Genomic DNA, 18,033 nt, shown 5'->3' with positions numbered 1-18,033 from the left:
CTCTCCTCCTCCCTTCTTCCCTGCCTTTCTCTTGCGCTCTGTGGAATGCCCGCTCTGTCTGTAACAAACTTTCCTACATCCATGATCTCTTTGTCTCTCATACTCTTCATCTGCTTGCCCTAACTGAAACTTGGCTTTACCCTGAAGACTCTTCTTCAGTCGCAGCCCTATGCCATGTCGGTTATCTTTTCTCCCATACTCCTTGCCCGGTTGGCCATGGAGGTGGTGTTGGGCTACTACTTTCACCCTCTTGTAGATTTCAACCTCTTCTTCCACCTCAGTCTCACTGTTTTTCTTCCTTTGAAGTCCACTCCATCTGCCTATTTGCTCCTCTGCCTCTACAAGTAGCAGTCATTTATCGACCCCCTGATAAGTTCCTTTCTTCTTTCCTCATTGACTTTGATGCCTGGCTTTCCTTCTTTCTTGAACCTTCATCTCCTTCCCTCATTCTTTGGGATTTTAACATTCATGCTGATGATCCCTCTGACTCTTATGCTTCTCAGTTTTTTGCTTTAACATTCTCTTTCAATCTTCAACTGTGCTCCACTGCTCCCACTCACTAGATTGGCCTCTTCTCAAACTGCTCACTCTACAGTTTCTGTGCCTCAACTCATGCTGATGATCCCTCTGATTCTTATGCTTCTCAGTTTTTTGCTTTAACATTCTCTTTCAATCTTCAACTGTGCTCCACTGCTCCCACTCACTAGATTGGCCTCTTCTCAAACTGCTCACTCTACAGTTTCTGTGCCTCAACTCTTCCCCTCTCTGATCATCATCTGATAACTTTCACACTTAAACACCTTCCTCCCCAGTCCCGTCCAATCTTAACCAATACATTTAGGAATCTTCGGGCTATTGACCCTACTACTCTGTCCTCCAGTGTTTCAAATCTCTTCTCTACCACTATGTTATCCAAGTATGTCAATGAGGCTGTCTCTTCCTATAATACTATTCTCTCCTCTGCTCTGGAAACTCTCGCTCCTCCTAGTCCCCGTTCTGTAAAACGTACCAAACCCCAGCCTTGGCTGACCTCTAGAATCTGCTACCTACGTTCCTGTGCCCGCTCTGCCGAACGCCTTTGGCTGAAATCCTGTGCCCATGCTGACTTCATACACTTCAAATTCTTGCTGACCTCCTTCCAGTCTGCTCTTTTACTTGCCTAACAGTCCTATTACATCCAGTTGACAAATTCTCTTGGCTCAAACCCTCGACATCTCTTTGCCACACTGAACTCTCTCCTCAAAGTGCCTTCACCTCCAACATCCCCTTCACTTTCCTGGCTGAGTACTTTCATGATAAGGTTCACAAGATTAAACTTGAATTCTCAACCAAGTCACCTCCACCTCTCCTTCCCTTAGTCCATTCTCTCAATCCTACAACCCCTGCCTCCTTTTCTTCCTTTTCTGAAATCACTGAAAAGGAAACTACACATCTTCTTTCCTCCTCGAATCTAACTACCTGTTCCTCTGATCCTATTCCCACCCATCTACTTAGCACTATCTCTCCTACTGTCATCCCTTTTATCTGTCATATCCTCAATCTTTCACTTTCCACTACGACTGTTCCTGATGCCTTCAAACATGCCGTAGTCAAACCACTCCTTAAAAAACCTTCATTGGACCCTACCTGTCCTTCCAACAATCGCCCTATCTCCCTCCTCCCTTTCCTATCCAAGATACTTGAACGTGCTGTTCACCACCGTTGTCTTGACTTCCTTCATCTCAAGCTATTCTTGATCCACTTCAATCTGGCTTTCGCCCCCTTCATTCAAGTGAAACAGCGCTTGCTAAAGTCTCCAATGATCTGTTCCTGGCTAGATCCAAAGGTCTCTATTCTATCCTCATCCTTCTCGATCTATCTGCTGCTTTTGACACTGTTGATCACAGCCTGCTCCTTGATACGCTGTCCTCACTTGGATTTCAGGGCTCTGTTCTTTCCTAGTTTTCTTCTTATTTCTCCCAACGTACCTTTAGTGTATACTCTAGTGGATCCTCCTCTACTTCTATCCCACTGTCAGTTGGTGTACCTCAGGGATCAGTCTGGGAACCTCTTCTTTTTTCTATCTATACTTCTTCCCTTGGTACTCTGATCTCATCCCATGGTTTTCAGCATCATCTTTACGCTTATGACTCCCAGATCTACCTCTCCACACCAGAAATTGCAGCCAAAATCCAGGCCATTGTAAACAGCTGTCATGTTAAATTATTTTTCCCTAATTTGTTTTTCCATAAATGAAATGTGCCTATCTAATGCTTTTTAGAAGCTTGTTTGTAATAGCCCTATGATAAAGATTTAAAATTATGTTTTCAATTGAATGGAGAAACCTTGTGCAGAAGTTGGAAGCAATTTCCCAATCAGTTTTGAAATAATTTTATGTACAGGGTTGCACAAATGTTTGGACAAATGAGAAGGTCTATTCATAGTGAGCTAGAAATGGGACAGTTGTGTGAACTGTTTAACGGTGCATGCTGTGGGTGGTCACATGGAGGGAGTGCAGGCTAGTGGAACAGCATGTATAGAAAAGATATTGCAAATTAGCTAGAAAGAATGAGCAATGTGAATATATATGGAAGTCTTTTGAACAGGGATATGTATATGAATTATGATATATTCTTTTAGTTAAGACCAGAATAGCAATTGATTTTATTCTATATTCACTATAACCAGAATTGTATAAAGTAAACAACCTGAAAACAGTATTGAGCTAATGGCATTTTTGTTAAGGAACTGGACAGATATTAAGTACATTGCTCTGTTTGTTTATTGTTTTCATTCAAAGTCCCCTTATTTACTTCAGAAGCATCATGTCATCCTGTTTACAAATATCAGCCTGACCAGCTGGTATAAAAGAAGAATTTAAGCCATAAAATGTGGCAAGACCCAATCTATACGGGACTGCTTAGTATCCAAACAGTGACACCTACAGCTGCATTGGGAATATTACACTTTTTGTATAATCTTTAATTAATTAAGTTACATTTTGAGTTTTAATGATTTCTTTCTTTGGTTCTCTTCTTCTGACTCTAAATCCATTCTGCTTACTAGGTGTAAACTTATATGTTAACACAATTAATTTTAATATTATTAAAACAATTGATTGTTTCATGTTTGATAATGCTTCTGTTCACATAATAAGATTTTTATTATATTTTACATATACCTTGAACTGTGCAACGAATGAAATCTGGGAACATCCTTAAGTTAATGCCATGTTATTAATGAATTGGACAACTATTATATGGACTGTTTGACTTGTTGGAGATCATGAGATTCTTTAAGTGGAAGTCTTCTGGATACAACATGATGCCTGTCTGTGTGAGCCTCCCAACAGTGTGCAGACTGCTGTTTCACAATACCAGAACCTACACTGACTTATAAATTTCTCTGATGCCAAGATTGCCTACTTATCAGATCAATGAAATTTTAAGTGACTTTGAATTACCTGATTTCTAACTGCTTACATTTTTAAACCACACATTATGGACTTTTCCAATGATTATATTTTTCTTACTGAATTATCTCCTTACATCACAAGTTGTTCTAAGCACTGCTAATGTTAATTGCTTATACAATGTTCACCATGCCATGGAAAACCTTCATATTATCTGGTTTCACCACATTGATAATCATTATTGCTATATTTGTACTTCTTAGCTGCTATATAACACCCTGTATTAGAAGCTTAGTGCAACAGTTAATTGAAACTGCTTTAAGTAAAAGAGAACCTATAGAACATGCATATGTACTGTATGAAAGACTACGCATTAGCGCAGAAATTGAAAATGTTGAAGATAATGTTTAATTTCTTTGTGATACTCTTGGTTTTGCATTATTATCTTCCTCTAGGATCATTTAGATGGTGAGGTATTGTAAGTAACATAAGGCCCAGGGAAGGTTAAAGAGGGGTAACTTACATCTCACTATAATCACATTCTTTTGTCACCTATAGCCCGATACCTGTAAAAAGGGTTTGACATTGTGACTCACACCTACAATCTCCCTACCTAAATTAACGGGAACCTATGAGGGGCTATCCCTTAAGCGGAAAAATGAGAGATCATTCGTTAGTGCTCATGCGGTCATATGGTAATGATGGGTAAGATAGGACAGCCTACAACCTAAGACAGCCTGTGGCTGGGGCACTAGTTAGTAACGTGGAGGGGCATAATCGAACGGGGACGACCATCTCTAAGGGCGCCAATCTCTAAGGATGACCTAGTGAAGGGGCGGGGAAACCTGTATTATCAAAACAAGATGGGCGTCCATCTTTCGTTTCAATAATATGGTCGGGGACGCCCAAATCTCAACATTTAGGTCGACCTTAGAGATGGTCATCCCCGGTTTTCGACGATAATGGAAACTGAGGGCGCCCATCTCAAAAACGACCAAATCCAAGTCATTTGGTCATGGGAGGAGCCAGCATTCATGGTCCCCCTGACATGCCAGGACACCAACCAGGCACCCTATGGGGCACTGCAGTGGACTAACTAATGCACTAACTGAATGGAAAAAGGCATGCAGTGGTCACTAACCACTTCCCATCCCGAAAAAAAAACAACTTTAAAAAACGTTTGTCATTTTTTTAGAGTATGGGTGAGGGATGTCCTTCGCTATGCCTCCATGATGGCAGTTGAGGACGTCCTTCGCTATTTATTTAGATTTTGTTCACACCTTTTTCAGTAGTGGCTCAAGGTGAGATACATTCAGGTACACTGGATATTTCTATGCCTCCATCCCTGCAACGGCAGTTGAGGATGTCCTTTGATATGTCTCTGTCCCTGCGACAGTAGTTGAGGACATACAAAATGTATATGTTTGTGAGAAGGATATCCATGCCTAGAGTTTTCTGTGAGAAAGATATCCATGCTTGCTATGTCTCCAACACCCCCTTTATTTATTTGGATTTTGGATCACAAGTAGCAACAGTGGGATTTGAACCGGTCACCTCTGGATTGCAAGACCAGTGCTCTAACCACTAGGCCACTCCTCCACTCCACACCCTTCAAATTTGGCCATCCCTGTGGGGGGGGGGGGGGCAGTTGAGGACATCCAAAATGTTTGAAAGAAGGACGTCCATACCCTTGTTATGCCTCCGCTGACACACACATACCTCCCCCACAGGGACCTGCATACTGCCCCCCCCCCAAAGGAATGTCCAAATTTCAAGGGAGCGGATGGGCATGGAGTGGAGGAGTGGCTTAGTGGTTAAAACACTGGTCTTGCACTCCAGAGGTAGCTGGTTCAAATCCCACTGCTATTACTTGTGAGGCAAAATCTGAATAAATAAAGGGGATGTTAGAGGCATAGCAGGCATGGATGTCCTTCTCACAGAAACACCCAAGCATGGATGTCCTTCTCACAAACATCCACACTTTGGACATCTTCAACTACCATCACACAGACAGAGCATATCAAAGGATATCCTCACCTGCTGTCACAGAGGCATAGCAAAGGAGGTCCGTCACCCATACTCTAAAAAAAAAAAAAAAAGACTAAAGTTTTTTTTCAGGGTGGGAGGTGGTTAGTGACCACTGGGGGAGTCAGGGGAGGTCATCCCCGATTCCCTCCAGTGGTCATTTAGGGCACATTTTTCTGGCTTGGTTGTAAAAAAAAAGGACCAAGTAAAGTCGAAAAAGTGGTTGTCAGGGATGCCCTTCTTTTTTCCATTATCGCTTAAGGATGCCCCTCTGGTAGGCATGCCCCAGTTCCGCCTTCGCTACACCTCCGACATGCCCCCAGGAACTTTGGTCATACCCACGACAGGAAGCAGTTGGGGACGCCCAAAATCGGCTTTAGATTATGCCGATTTGGGCGACCCTGAGAGAACGACGCCCATCTCCCAATTTGTGTCAGAAGATGGGCATCCTTCCCTTTCGAAAATAAGCTAGATAGTAACTTAGTAGATGACGGCAGAGAAAGACCTGGACAGTCCATCCAGTCTGCCCAACAAGATAAACTCATATGTGCTACTTTTTGTATATACCTGACCTTGATTTGTATCTGCCATTTTCAGGGCACAGATCGTAGAAGTCTGCCCAGTACTAGACCCGCCTCCCAACCACTAGCCCTGCCTCCCACCACCGGCTCATCAAAATCTGATGTGTGAGCACAAGTCAGGGTGCAGGACCTGATTTGATGCCTAACATTATTATCAAGTGTGAAGCCCTCCCTTTGTGAGGCCTTCAAGAGGGGAGATGTAGGATTATGAGCACAGGTCAGTACCCCAGCACATGTCAAAAAAGGTAGAGGCTGACAAGCCACTCTAGAATCTATCAGAGATTGAGAAACCTGCAATTTATTAAAGAACATGAGCCTGTGTAAATTCAGGAATTTATACCCTTAGGGAGCAAAGCACACCTTGGGAAATAAACTAGTATAAACAGAAGAATGTGATGTAGCAAGGGAAAATATATGGTGAGAACAGAGAATAGAATGATCTCTCAGGAAGATAAGAGCTGAAGTAATGTGAAGCCTTGCTTAACACAAAAGATATATAAACGATTGAATCAGAGCATTATGTTGGAGAAGCAGAGGCAGACCATATGTTTGTGTCCCCTCCTCGCCACATGAGAAACTAGCATTTGTAATTGTAACTTTACCTTGGTAAGAAATTAAAGAATTGCTTTTCTTTTCTCATACGCTGGCCTTCCTAATCTTTTATCTTTCTAAATTGTGGGTGGCTGGTACATAATAATTTGGAGTTGTAGTAAAAAGAGCAGCCTTTTTTTAAACAGATGCTATAGAGATAAACTCACCTGTCAAAGTCATTTTAAAGGCTTCCCAAATAGTTAGTGGTGGATCAGGAGTGTTGTTAATTAGAAAAAAATCTTCTATAAATTTGGTTATACGATTTTGAATGTGTTCTTCCATAAGAATATTCATATTAAGTTTCCAAATTGGAAAACGAGGAACATTTGTACTCGGATTAGAGAGCACAAGACAAATTGGTGAGTGGTCAGAAAGAACTGAGGCATGGATTCCAGATTCTAATATATTAGATAGACATGATGCGGAGATGAGAAAAAAATCTAAGCGAGAAAAACAATTATGTTGTGCAGAATAATGAATATAATCTCTAGTGTCAGGATGTAAAATCCTCCAAGGATCTAGTAAATGAAATTGTCTAATAAGAGATTGTAATGTAATAAGAGCTTTAGATTGAGTGTTTCTTGTGCCTGAATTTTCATCTAACCATGGGTCTAATGTGAGACTAAAATCACCAGCGATATAAGTTGGTAAAGACCCAAAGTCAGATAAATGCTAAAAAAAGGATATGAAAATCTCAGGAGAATCATTATTAGGAGCATATACATTTGCAAGCTGAAATTGCATAGATGAAACCTCCAGTTTCAGAATAATCCATCTTCCTTCTGGATCAATTTTTGATTAATAATCTGAAACTGGAAGCCTTTATGAAATAAGGGAAAGGGAAATGGGACTTGATATACCGCCTTTCTGAGGTTTTTGCAACTACATTCAAAGCAGTTTACATATACAATGCACTCCATTTAAGTGCACGTCGGATAAGCGCATGCTCTGTTTAATTGTATGCCTTACTTCAATCCCATTTTTGGCACCATCAATTTCTATGGGGACAAACTTCGGTTTAGCGCACCACTGATAAGTACAAGATTCACTTATATGCATGGTTCAAGACCGCTCCTGTGCAGGAAAGACTCTGCATAAGCGCGCAGATGGAATATGGAAGCCGATTTGTGCGAGACAACCAACGAGATTTCAAATTTACTGCCTCTTTAACTGCCACAGGCAGAATAAGTGAAAGAATGTTGTTAGGGCATACACCGCGATTGTTGTCGTGGCGGAACTGTAAGACTTTAACACTGGCTGAACGAATAGAAGTTCTTAAAAAAATTAGAAAACAAACAAAGTCAAGCATCTATTGCTAAAGAATATGGTGTCAATCCCAGTCACATTTCAAGTGTCTTGAAGCAGAAAGACCAGCTTCTGGAAGGCTGGCAAAACAATACAAATCCACAATGAAAACGAAAACGGGCGGGAAAAGCTGAGGAGGTAGAAGATGCTCTTCTTCAGTGGTTTTCTCAAGTCAGGAGCTGACAGTTTCCTGTCAGTGGTCCACTGCTTATGGAGAAAGCTAACCAGCTAGCAGAAAGTCTTGGACTAACTGAATTCAAAGCCACTGTTGGATGGTTGGAAAGATGGAAGGAGTGGAACAGCATAAAATTCAAGAAACAGCATGGTGAGAAATAAGACGCTGATGACTTTGGTGCTGAAAATTGGGTTGTTTCAGTTCTTCCTACCTTCTTGAACGAGTTTGCACCTCGTGACATTTTCAATGCTGAAGAAAATGGTCTCTACTGGTGAGCAATTCCTGATGGAACATGTGTATTCAAATATGCCGAAACTACTGGAGGTAAAACATCGAAGGACTGACTGACAATCCTCCTTTGCTGCAATATGGATGGGAGTGAGATGTTGGAACCCTTCGTCATTGGAAAGAGCAAACAGCCCTGTTGCTTCAAGAAAGTTAAGCGACTTCCTGTGTCATACGAGGCTAAGGCAAATTCATGAATGACTGTGGACATTTGGAAGCAGTGACTAAAGAAGTTAGACACTAGAATGCGGGTACAAAAGCGTCAGATTTTGCTGCTTTGTGATAATTGTGCTGCACACAGTGATGATGTCAGGCTGTCTAACGTCAAGGTGGTCTTCCTGCCACTAAACACTACCTCTCTGATCCAACCTATGGATCAGGGCATAATAGCCAATTTCAAACAACATTATCGGGCTCTTGTGCTACGTCGTCTGATGAGCGTTATGAATGACCAGACTGGCAAGGATAAATGTGCTGTTGAACTGGCTCATAATCTATCACTATTGGATTCCCTACATATGTAGAAAGAAGCCTGGAATCATGTTACACAGGCAACCATTGTGAACTGCTACAAGTGGGCAAGCTTTGTTAAGGATGTGGAGAGGGATGAAACAGATGCAGCTGTTGCAAATGTGTCGGATGAAGAGGTTATTGACATCCCAGCCTGTGTTACTGAAGAGGAGTTCCATCGCTAAGTAGCTGTTGATTACGATCTACAAACAGCTGAAGACAGCACTGATGTTGAGATATGCGCCTACACGCAGGCAACAACGGCTGATGATGGAACAGATGAAGAAATGAGCAGCGAGGCACATGCTGATGAAATTGAACAACCTCCTCCTGTCACTTTTGCAAGAGCGCTGGAGAGTCTCAACACTGTGCGGGCCTATCTGGAGGCCACTGGATGTCAGTGCTATGACAGTTTTTACCGTCTGGCAGACGTAGTCTATGGAACTCGCAGACCCAAGATTGTACAGAGGTCTATAACTGATTACTTCAAGCAAGCCTAATGTCAGTTAACTGAGACTGTATGTATAATAATAAACAGTACTTTACATATGTCTATCAGATGTCAAGCTTCTTTGGGTCACAACAGTTAAGTGCATGCTCTGGTTAACTGCATGCATTTCTTTGGTCCCAGACCCTTGCACTTAAGCAGATTGCACTGTATTCAGGTACTTATTTTGTACCAGGGGCACTGGAGGGTTAAGTGACTTGCCCAGAGTCACAAGGAGCCGCAGTGGGACTTGAACTCAGTTACCCAGGATCAAAGCCCACTGCACTAACCACTAGGCTACTCCTCCACTCTGCTCCACATAAAATTAACTTACAATATAAATCTTGTGAAACCATAGAACTTTATTATATGAAAATCACATTAGATGTGGTCCCAGAAAATCTGGAAAGGTAAGCAAAGGAAAAGACTAAGCAGGGCTGTGCTGACACAGTAAGCGAGGTAAGCAACGCAGGGGGGCGCCGACCTCTAGAGGGTGCCACTCACTTGCAAAAACTTTTACCTGAAGTTGTGATTCTCCTCTCTCCCCTGCCCTTCCCACATCAGGAAGTGAAGGTAGCCCACCAGTACTGAGACAGACACGCTGCTCTGCTAAAGCTGTTTCAAAGAGTACAACCAGCAGCTATTTATGGCTTTGGTGTGTGAACAACTTTCATTCAGGGTGAGCTGGAACAACATTCAAATTAAAGAGAACAGGTTTGGAGGCAGGTGTGCAAGTGAGACTGGGGAGAAATAAAAAATAAATAGTGTAATTGTTATCTGTAAGTGGTTCAAAGTTTTTGTTTTTTGAGCATGTACACTGAGAGGAGGGCATGACTGCAATGATGTGTACATAATTATCATAGCTACACCTAAAATCCATTTAATTGGCTGAGGTTCAAAGAGGAAGTTTAGCTCACGTATAGTGTAGAATAGCTGGTAAGTAAAAATCTGATTGCTTTCTTTGTGTGTTTGTTTTTATGTAAAACATTCTGCTTGGATAGGGAGAGTTTGTGATATTTGAAAATACATTTTGCTTTAATGAAATTGCTAAACTTTAGAGTCAGAGACTTATCAATGAGGGATACATACAGTGGAAAGGAAGCCCTGGAAACAGAGTTAAGAGGACAGATACCAGCAACAGAATCAGATACTGGGCCAGCATGATCAGAAAAAGAAAGTCACCAGCCAACAAAGGTAGAAAAAAATCGTTTTATTTTCATTTTAGTGTTTGGAATATGTCCACTTTGAGAATTTACATCTGCTATCTTATTTTGCAATGTACAGCAGCCTCCAAGAGACTGGGCTCCCAGTGAGCCAGGGAGGTCAGACTGTGTAAATGAGATGAAGAGACCCCCCCCCCCCCCCCCCCACTGTAACAAAGATAGGAACATGCATAATCAAAGCTTAGGTCTCTGCAGTTACAAGGGCTGGCCATTCCTAATTATGCTAATAGATTTTAATAGGCTAAGTCCCACTGAAAAGCCTCTTTATAAAGGCAGTGCTTTCTCTGGAGAGCAGTGTTAAGAAACAGCAGGAATTGTGTTTATTTTTTTAAACTGCTTTCCTGTGTAAGCTAATTTACAGTCTTCTAGTATATGCTTGACATTGAAGGATGTGGTAGGTCTGGCTGTGCCTGTAGTTTTCAGTCTAAAGGAAAGACAGGTAGCAATGGAGAAACATCTAATGAAGAAGTGAGACGGGGGGGGGGGGGGGCACCAACTGATAGTCTGCAGGGGGGCACCAGAGACCCTTGGCACGGCCCTGAGACTAAGGACATATTCTTCCGAACAGGCTGATTAATGAAAAAACAAAACAAAAGGCAAAGAGAGAATGAAATATGCTCAGCCCCAAACAGGGAAAAACTCCAAAAAAAGAGGAGGTCAGTAACCAGGATCTATGTGTCCAGGCAATAACCCTCCATATTTTAATCAAAGTACAATGCTCTAAAGCGATAATATTAAAAACATATTTAACTTTAGCAGAACAATACAAACATTGCAGAAATAAGAAAGTAAAAATATGCTCATTTTAATTTTTTTTTGTCCTTCATATGACTTTTGAGCTCATTTGTTTAAAGGAACAGAAAATTTCACCTTGGCGACGTAATTAAGAAGTCAGATATCATGTCATTTCGCCAGGTTTAAAATCATCCAAATATTGTTGGAGTTGTTCTGGTGAATCAAAAAATTTAGTTGCATTGTCAATGGTAACGGCCATATGAGCAGGATATAAAAGTCCATATTTTGCCCCCAGTGATTTCAAACGTGCCCTCATTTCCAAAAAGGTTTTTCTTTTCCGTGCTGTGGTTCTTGCTAAATCTGGAACAATAAGAACTTTTTTCCCCTCAAGTTGGAGAGACGGAGTGATGCGAGCTGCTGACAGGAATTGAAACACATGTTGATAGCGTAGAAATTTAGCAACCACAGGCCTTGGAGTAGTTCGGCCTTGTTTTATGTGACGGAGCCCTTTGAGCTCTTTTGAATTCCAGAGGAGGATCAAATGATATCTTTAGAAGAGCCAGAATACATTTGGTAAGAAAATTAGACATATTAGATCCCTCAGTGCTTTCCTTAAGCCCCAAAATTCTTATATTATTTCTGTGGGACCGATTGGCAAGGTCTTCTAATTCTAGCTCTAACTTTTTGAAGCATTTTTCTGTATTTCCTTCATGCTGAGTTAAGTGCAGTACAGGTTGATCCGTTTTATGCTCTAAATCTGTTATTCGCACTTGAAAAGCAGCAAGAGAAGTCGAAATAGCTGCAAGTTCTGATTGTAAATTACAAGTAGTCTCATAATGTCGAGAGGAAAGGTCCCTCAAAGATTTAAGCTCATCGAGCACCACATCCGCTACCAGAGTAACAGACTTACTTGGCGCCATTTTCTCAGGCATAGGAGGGTCGTGTTTCAAGCGTTTAGCGCTTTATTGAGAGACTGACAATGAATTGGATGTAGAGATTCTAGCAGAAGACATATTGAACAAGGTTGAGAGTCAAAAAAAGAAGGACAAAAGTTTTGTAAAGATGTTGAAAATCGCCAATATTCTGGTTCATGGAGGAGAGCAAATTGTCTAGGCTGCCATTTTGTCTGTGGCTCACTAGCGCCCCCCCCCCCCCCCCCGCTATTTCAGTTTCATAAATTTACAGTAAAGTTAATATATAAAGAGTAAGGTACTCCAAGGTAGTCTTTCTGAAATGATAAATACCTGTCTAGGGCAACTGGTAATCTAGTAACAGTAAATATAAAGGATCCAATATTCGGCCAACATCAATCAGCATTTTGCTGCCCACTGCTAGCCTTATGCCCAGAAATTCAATGCTGGCCCATGTCTGAACTTCAGCATTAAATATGGATATATACAACTGGATAAAACTTAGCCTGTTAAGTGCGATATTCAGTAATTAACCGGCTAAGAAGAACTGCATAAAGGTAGGACTGTGTTTTACATGGTCCTATTTATACAGTTATCTCAGCCAGTTAAGTGCTGCCTCCACCCACAGAATAGCTGGTTTCGGCTTGGGCGATAACCGGGCATTTTCAGCAGCATTATCCAGTTAAGTGCTGCTGAAAATTACCGGTTAGCCTCGAACTTGTGATTTAAATGGCCAGGAGCCTCTCCTGGATGTTTAAATCATTTTGATTAAGGTACTCCTAGGTAGTCTTTCTAAAATGGGTAATATATGTCTAGGGCAGCTGTAATTTAGCAGTAGATGTGTTTGCTTAGAATTCCATTGCCACTACCTAACTAATAGGATGTTACCTGTTGCCTGACCTCAGTGATATGCAGGCAGACCAATATTTGACCATCTAGACATTCTGGCCTTTTCTAAAAAGAGAGAAAAGCTAGGAAAAGCTGGGATTGATATATTTGTCATCAGAAGGAGGACTGGGTGTAAAAGGATACTCCCTCGACTATAAAACCCTGCCTTATTGTTGAAACCCCGTTCTTGACTTTTTCTGTTCCTCTCTGTCTTCTAACTCTAGTCACAAAAGAAGGGCCTTCATGCTTAAGCTTTATCCCTATAGTCCAGTCATTATAAAGGCTAGTACTGTACTACCTAAGCCACTATAGAAAAGTTAAAGGAGAAACCAAGAGTATCTAACAGAAATGTTACTGAAGCACCTGCTCTACTGGTTGGCCAAGAGAATGAGGAGCCCTCACCATCCTCTAGTAGACTGGTCTATTTGTCTATCTATTACAGCAAAATGGTCAAGGTTTCACTTCAACTACTAATGGTCCAGGAGCATCACAAGGATGACAGAAATACATCACTTACAACATATACAGGGTTCCTAACTATCCAAAAAAGCTAGTACCATATCCCAAGTACACAGAACCTGCCCCTGAGCTTCATGGCAGCTAGCAACTCAATTGTAAGTGGAACCTCTAATGAACAGTGCTGCACTGCTACCCTCAGGCATCTAAGCTTAAAAAAACTGTGCAATGCTAGCCACAGTAGTAGATGTGGCTTAAAGGAACTATGCTGGCTACCTGCTAACCTAGTAGTGGCAACTGGGAGTTAATGAGAAAGAATTTCGTGAAAGTGGTGTAAGTTAACAGCTTTGGAGAGTCCCCTCCCCCATCCGATATTCAAAGTTGATAAAATAGTTAAATAGCATTTAAGTGCCTAACTGCGGATATTCAGAGGGAGATAACTGGTTATCTATAGCTGAATATCCCGGTTAGTGGCTAGCTGCTAACCGGCTATGGGACCCTTTTACAAAGCCATGGTAGGCGTATTTTTCTCGGCCGGTCGTAACACCAGGCAGAAGTTAAAATGGGAAAAGAATAATGACCAGCGTGCCTGCCGTGGGTTCAACCTTTTGGCTTCTTGAAGATATAGGAGATTCTTCTGATCTGCGATTACTTTGATGGGGTGCAAAGCACCTTCCAGGAGGTAGTGCCATTCTTGAAAAGCCAATTTAAGAAAACTTTTTAGAGAAGAATAAACAGGGGTGAAGTTTGCCAGACTCTGAGGCTTGAGAAAGAAGAGCCCCTGCCCCAAGGGAAGAGGCATCAACCTCCATAATGAACGGTCTTTTAACATCAGGATTTGGAGTACTGGGGTGGACAGAAAAGCTCGTTTAAGGGTGATGAAGGCGTCAAGGGCTTCCGGTGTCCAGTTCTTCACATCTGGGGTACGGGCCAATCTTGACTGGCTCGGAGTTTAGCGGGGTCCATTTGGAGGCCATTCGAGGAGACAATATATCCCAAGAATGGGATAGACTGTTGATGAAACGAGCACTTCTCCAGCTTGGCGAATAGGCAGTGGCTCCGGAGGCACTGCAGGACCGTATGCACATGATGGACAAGGTCCTTAACAGAAGTAGAGAAAACCAGGATGTCATCCCAGTAAACTATGACCAAGGAGTACAGAAGATCTTGAAAAATAAAATTGATGAATTCCTGAAACACCACAGGTGCGTTGCAAAGGCCAAACGGCATAACTAAATACTCAAAATGTACCTCATGGGTATTAAAAGCGATCTTCCATTTGTCCCCATGGTGAATTCAGACTAGGTTGTATGCCCCTTGGAGATCTAACTTGGTGAAGATAGATGCCCCTTGCAGACGGTCCAAAAGTTCTGGAATGAAGGGAAGCGGATACCGATTCTTGATGGTTATTTCGTTCAGACCTCGGTAGTCAATGCAGGGTCGCATCGAGCCATCTTTCTTGGAAACAAAAAAGAACCCTGCCCTCGCCAGGGATGAAGAGGATCTGATGAAGCCCTTACAGAAGGTTTCTTGAATATGCTCCCACATGGTTTTAGATTCCTCCCGAGAAAGGGTGTAGAGCCGGCCCCGAGGAGGCATTTTGCCTGGGAGTAGCTCAATGGGGCAGTCAAAAGGGCGATGAGGAGGACACCTCCTGTGCATTAAAGATGTCTTGGAAATCATGATATTCCTTGGGGAGAGAAGCATCACCCAGGCTCAAGACCCCCGGGGAGGCCGCAATATTCCTCGGGAAAGGCATCACCGGCATGAGACATGTTGCAAAACATTGGGAACCCTAACTGCCAATATCACTCGTAGTCCAGTTGATACTTGGTGCATGTAGTCGTAACCAGGGTAGGCCCAAAATAACGGGATGAATGGCCAGGGGAAGCACCAGAAATTGAATTTCCTCCTTATGCAAAATTCCAACTTGCATCTGCAAGGGCTAGGCAATGTGAATGATCGAGTAGGGAAGAGTTAAACCTTGAATGGAGGTCACTTGTAGCATAGGTTTGCAAAGAATTGAAGGAGCTCCTAGTTGGTTCAGGAGACCGGCGTCAATAAAATTTCCTCTTGCTCCTGAATCGATCAAAGCCACAGTGTTAATACTGAGTTCCCTCCAGTGCAGGGATATTGGGACGGAGACAAGATTATCTGGAAGAGGTGAAAAATGACCCAGGGCCACCCCCTTCAGTGACCGTGGGTCATGGCATTTCCCAGTTTAGTCGGGCAATGTCTTAGGAAGTGGCCAGCCTGCCCACAGTAGAGGCAAAGTTGATTGTCCCGATGGTGAGCCCTCTCCTTCTCAGAGAGGCGGTGCTGTCCGATAATCATTGGCTCTTCAGGGACTCCAGAAATAGAGCTTGTCGCACCTTTGGGAGAAGAAGGGCGCAGCGTCTGGGGAGATGGTCTCTGAGAGCGGCGCTGAGCAGAGCGTTCCAGTGACCTTTCTTGAAACCGTACGTCCATACGGACACAGAGGGTGATCAGAGCATCCAAAGCATTCGGAAGTTCCCGGCCGGCCAGTTCATCTTTGATCCGGTCATTGAGTCCTTGCCAGAAAATGGCCGTAAAGGTCTCTTGGTTCTATCTTACCTCTGAAGCTAGGGTTCAAAAGTGAACAGCATAAGCACCAACAGAACAATTGCCTTGTTGAACTCGTAGAAGGTCTGCGGCTGCAGAGGAGGGCTGTCCCAGCACATTGAAAACTGACCAGAAGCGGCAAAGAAATTCTCCAAGATCAGTGAGTAGAGAGATGATATAGGTTATCTTGAATCTATCCATAGAAAAGGCTGCTGGTTGCATTTCAAACAGCATAAGACATTGGTTGAAGAACCCTCGGAAAGCAGAAGGGGTGTCGTTGAACCAGGGAGGCTAAGGAAGCCACAACCCTGGAGTAGGTAACATGGATTCGGACAATGCAGCAGGAGGCTGTCATTGGATTGAAGGGTTGACATCTGGGAACACACCTCCTGTAGAACTCCGGACAGACAGTTTAGCTGGGCCTGTTGCTGCTGAAGAACCTGGGCCAACTCAGACATGTCAGGTTTGTCCGGCGAAATCATGGCTTCGGCTTACTGTCAGACTTGTGAGTTTTTGTACCAAGTAGAGCGCTGCTGAGCCTGGTACTTGGGCCAGTTTCTGCTTGGCGTCTGAACAACCCCAGGTTTCACCTGCGCTGCCGTTCCCCAGAGGTTGAGCCCCTAGGTGTGGGCTGCCTGTAGGACTTACGGGACAGAGCTGGAAGCGGGGTGATGAATGTATTAGCCAGGCAGGCAGCAGGTCAAGAAAGTAATCCAGGTACAAGTGGCAGTCAGTAGGCAGGCGGCAGGTCAAGAGAGTAATCCAGGTACAGGCGAAAGTCAGTAGGCAGGCGGCAGGCAGAAGGGTAATCCAGGTACAGGCAAAGTCAGCAACGAGGGACCAGTAGACAAGAAGCAGACTACAGAGTTAGAAACACCTACCAAAGTAGAAGCCGAAGCATGGAGTCCAGGGAGCGCTCAGCTAATAAAGTGCTGGTGTCTGACATCAGCAGGGAGAAGGGGCACAGCCATAGGACAAGAGCAGGGGAAGGAGGAACCGGAAGACCAATAGGAGAGAAGCCTGGAAGCCAGGCAGAGAGAGAGAGAGCAGAAACAGGTGCATGGAAGCAAAGCAATTAAGGAGCCTGCAACCACCGCTCTCTGAACAAACCCAGAGAGGACTACACACACATGGCTCAGGCAGTGACAGTCAAGTATGCGTGTCGATGGGACCCCATGCAGCCCGAGGACATATTATCGACTGGCTCGCCTTTATCCACACGTTTGTTCACCACTTCAAAGAAATGTAATGTTGAGGCAAGATTTCCCTTCACTAAATGCATGTTGGCTTTGTCTCATTAATCCATGCTTTTGAATATGCTCTATAATTTTGTTCTTTATAAAGTGTCTACCATTTTTCCCGGCACCAATGTCAGGCTCACCGGTCTATAATTTACCGGATCACCTCTGGAAACTTTTTAAAAAATCAGTGTTACATTGGCCACCCTCCAATCTTCCAGTACTATGCTTGATTGTAAAGATAAATTACATAATACTAACAATAGTTCTGCAATTTCATTTTTCAATTCTATCAGTACTCAGGAATGTATACCATCCGGTCCAGGCAATTTAATTTGTGAAATTAAATTAAATAATAGTGGAGGAGTGGCCTAGTGGTTAGGGTGGTGGACTCTGGTCCTGGGGAACTGGGGAGCTGAGCTCGATTCCCACTTCAGGCACAGCTCCTTGTGATTCTGGGCAAGTCACTTAACCCTCCATTGCCCCAGGTACAAATAAGTACCTGTATATGTAAGCCGCATTGAGCCTGCCATGAGTGGGAAAGTGCAGGGTACAAATATAAATTTAAAAAAATTGCACCATTATATCTTCCAGGTTAATAGAGATTTTATTTAGTTTCTGTGACTCATAGCTTTGAACATCTTTTCTG

The 18,033-nt window shown here is 43.0% G+C and overlaps 1 protein-coding gene across 2 annotated transcripts in view; it reads right to left on the bottom strand.

The window, feature by feature from the left end:
* Positions 1–18,033, bottom strand: part of LOC115467065 (cytochrome P450 2K4-like) — a 153,165-nt gene that overhangs the window by 126,921 nt on the left and 8,211 nt on the right. The gene's annotated exons all lie outside the window — the stretch shown is intronic.

The sequence above is a fragment of the Microcaecilia unicolor genome, chromosome 3 (assembly GCF_901765095.1).
Source record: "Microcaecilia unicolor chromosome 3, aMicUni1.1, whole genome shotgun sequence".
NCBI classification, from domain to species: domain Eukaryota; kingdom Metazoa; phylum Chordata; class Amphibia; order Gymnophiona; family Siphonopidae; genus Microcaecilia; species Microcaecilia unicolor.
The sequence above is the reverse complement of the archived record's forward strand: the minus strand, read 5'-3'. Positions and strand labels throughout refer to the sequence as shown.